The sequence below is a fragment of the Panicum virgatum genome, chromosome 9K (assembly GCF_016808335.1).
Source record: "Panicum virgatum strain AP13 chromosome 9K, P.virgatum_v5, whole genome shotgun sequence".
NCBI lineage: Eukaryota > Viridiplantae > Streptophyta > Magnoliopsida > Poales > Poaceae > Panicum > Panicum virgatum.
The window spans coordinates 15,631,289-15,634,307 of NC_053144.1; the positions used below are offsets into that span (position 1 = coordinate 15,631,289).

A 3,019-nucleotide genomic window follows, 5' to 3' on the forward strand; every position below is an offset into this window, starting at 1 on the left:
GTTGTTTGTTACATTAGTTTCTTCAAATGCCTCAAAACTGAAGAATGTTAATTTCTGTGGTACGTACTTGTATTGATCAGTTTTTTCTCTTTCAGAAGAGTCTCTATCCAGCATGGCAGCAAGTGGGTGGGAAGATGATTCTACACATACAAGTTCACTGCCTAAGCCAATAATCATCTGGGTATACATCGCCAAAAGTCTTGAAATTGTGCCTTGGGATAATCCAAATTATAGGGCAGCACCCTTCTCTTTGTCATTAATTTTTATACGATCTTCTGTAGGGAAATAATTATAAAAGAAAAGAAAAAAACCTGAGAACTTCATTTATTCCGCAATAGGAATATCAATCTGCTGTATAAATGTAGATTAGGCCTCCTTTGAAATGCCTTACAACCAAAGTTATCCGATCTCATTACAGATTTCTAAATTAATCACAGTGTCTCATCCAGCAAGGCGTGTACGGGAACGAGCGCTCAACACATATAAGGTCGTTGCCAAGCCAGTGAACCTCCTCTTCAGGGTACACATAGCCCAAGTCTTGGATCTTCGAGCTATTCAAATGGTAGGCTATCACTCTCACGAATGAGTCATTTAGAAAGACAACCTCCTTGTACGGATGGAATCCAAGGAATTCTATATTGTATTTGTAGCCTGTTCTATTGCCATTGTCCGGGAGAATATTGTCATTATCGGAGTCCCACTCAAACTGCCCCTGTCTTTCGGAGTCCCAGCGAGGATCGATACCATGTAACATCCAAGGTCCATGGCTTTCTAGCAGATAGTAGCTTTTTTCTTGGAGCCTAGGCAGGTGGCCAACGAGCTGCTTTGACACCCACTTGATTTGACCATCAGAATCATCAAGGATCCAAACGTTAAGCTGACTTCGATCTATCAATACACTGTATATCCCCTTCTTAGATTTTCCAATAGAAAGCCTTCTTGCATATGGGTAATCAGTCGGCCAATCGGATGGTTCGAATGCTGCAGGTGGTTGAATTATCTTGTACTTTTCACTTGACAGCGATAACCTGCAAAGAACAAATCCATTGGAAAAGTTAGTAGCAGTTCATACTTCATACTCCCCTCCGTTTTTATTTACATGCCGTATTAGGTTTATCCTAAGTCAAATTTAGTTACGTTTGATCATGTCTATAGAAAAATATACCAACAACTATATTACCCACCAATATATGCTATCAACATATATTTCACAGGAAACAAATTTGGTATTGTAAATGTTCTATAAATTTGATCAAACTTGGCTAAATTTAACTTAAGATACCAATTTAATAATAAAGTACATAAAAAAATGAAAAGTGAGGTTACCTCATAATAAAATCAGTTTGGCATTGCACGTAGAGTGATCCTCGCCAATAGACCGCATGGCGGTAATCAAGAGATGAATCTACCCGCATATCAGCGACGGTCCCTACGGCCGCCCCTTCTCGCACAAAGGACCTTTCCTCCCACCGCCTGTCCTGGAGGAGAAGACATGGAGGACGCAAGGTGACGGTGGCCATTCCAGCTCCTCCACTGCGGGATCCAATTTCTGGTAGGTGAACTCTGCTCCCTCCCACAGCGGCGGCAACTCTTCTGCTTCCTCACCAGGGCCAAGCTCGTGCCTACGCCGGACGCGGGGGATCGAGAACACCTCGTAGTGCGGCGACACGGTCGGATCGTAGACGAGGTAGTCGTCGGCGTACAGGTACTCGGGCACCGCGCACGGGGGCGGCGGGCGCGGGGGCAGGTGCGCCCACTGCCGCGTGGCGGGGTTCACCACCACGCTGTTCACCTCGCTGTCCTGGGGCAAGACGAGGCCGTTGCAGTGGCCCCTGACCTCGAAGGGGTCGTAGCAGGGTTTTCCTTACCGGTAAGGAAAAAAACCGGAGGTCAGCGAGAAACGCGTTTATCGGATTTCTCGGAAAATTATCGGATTTGCCATTTTAATTTCGAATGAAATTTAGAAAAAAATTCTCAATTTATGCAGGAAGTAACCTAGATTATTTCCAAACAATCTAATAGTATAAACAAGATACAACAATACATATAAATATGACTTTCTTGCCACAACAAACAGTCTGTTTAATATGGCCACCGCTATCGCCATGGATTCCTATGAAGTCGTGGAGGGACCGAGAGAGATGGGGAATGGAATATGAATAAGATTTAGTGTTAGGAGGCAGTGGGGTGGCCTGATATTTGGCTGCACCAATTTGGTTTGGACAGATATTCAAAAGGGCCGAAAATTTCGGGCGATAAGTAAAAAAACCGAACCCCGCCGAGAAACAGGATTTTCGGTTTTCTCGAAAAATTCTCGCCGGGAAATTTTTCCTTGGGTCGTAGACCTTGCTGCCGTCGCCGGAGAAGGAGGCGTAGTCGAGGTCGTCCACGGAAACCGTGGGCCCCACGGAGGGGCGGGAGAGGAACAGCGACGCCCCGTCGTCGAGCTGGAGGAAGACTCCGGCGACGGAGCGCGGGAGGAGGCCGGCGGCGGCGCTCAGCAGGCCACGGCGGTCGACGGCGGCGCGCCACGCCCGGCAGACGCGGCGGGAGGTGGCTAGCCAGCGCGGCGCGAGGCGGCGGAGGACGTCAGCAAGCACGTCCTCCGGTAGCAGCTCCGTCAGGTCCATCTTCCTGCTCTGGTTAATCGATCCTTGGCCGCTTCACACGGTCGCTCGCCCGCTGAATTGCAGCGGATCGGAACCATGTGCCGATCGGATTGATCCAAATGGTTTGAGCGGCGGGCGCGCGTGATATAGGTAGGCGGAGGCGGCTTGCGGCGAGTCGATAGTAATTTTCCTAAGTAGCAATCATAGATTAATTAGGTTCATTAGATTCGTATCACAAATTAGCATTCATCTATCAAAAAAAAATTTATAAACAAATTTTATTTGGTACTCCTAAATATTAAGATTTCTTTTGATGTGATAGGGGCTAAAAAACTGATGGAAACAAATATAGTCTTAGCTTTTGCCTTCGTGCATTAGGTGCGGGGCGTTTATTCATCGCGCGTGCTTTT

General features: G+C 46.9%; 1 pseudogene; it reads right to left on the minus strand.

Moving 5' to 3' along the window:
* Positions 1-354: 354 nt before the first annotated feature.
* Positions 355-2,630, minus strand: LOC120647752 (annotated as a pseudogene).
* Positions 2,631-3,019: the final 389 nt, after the last annotated feature.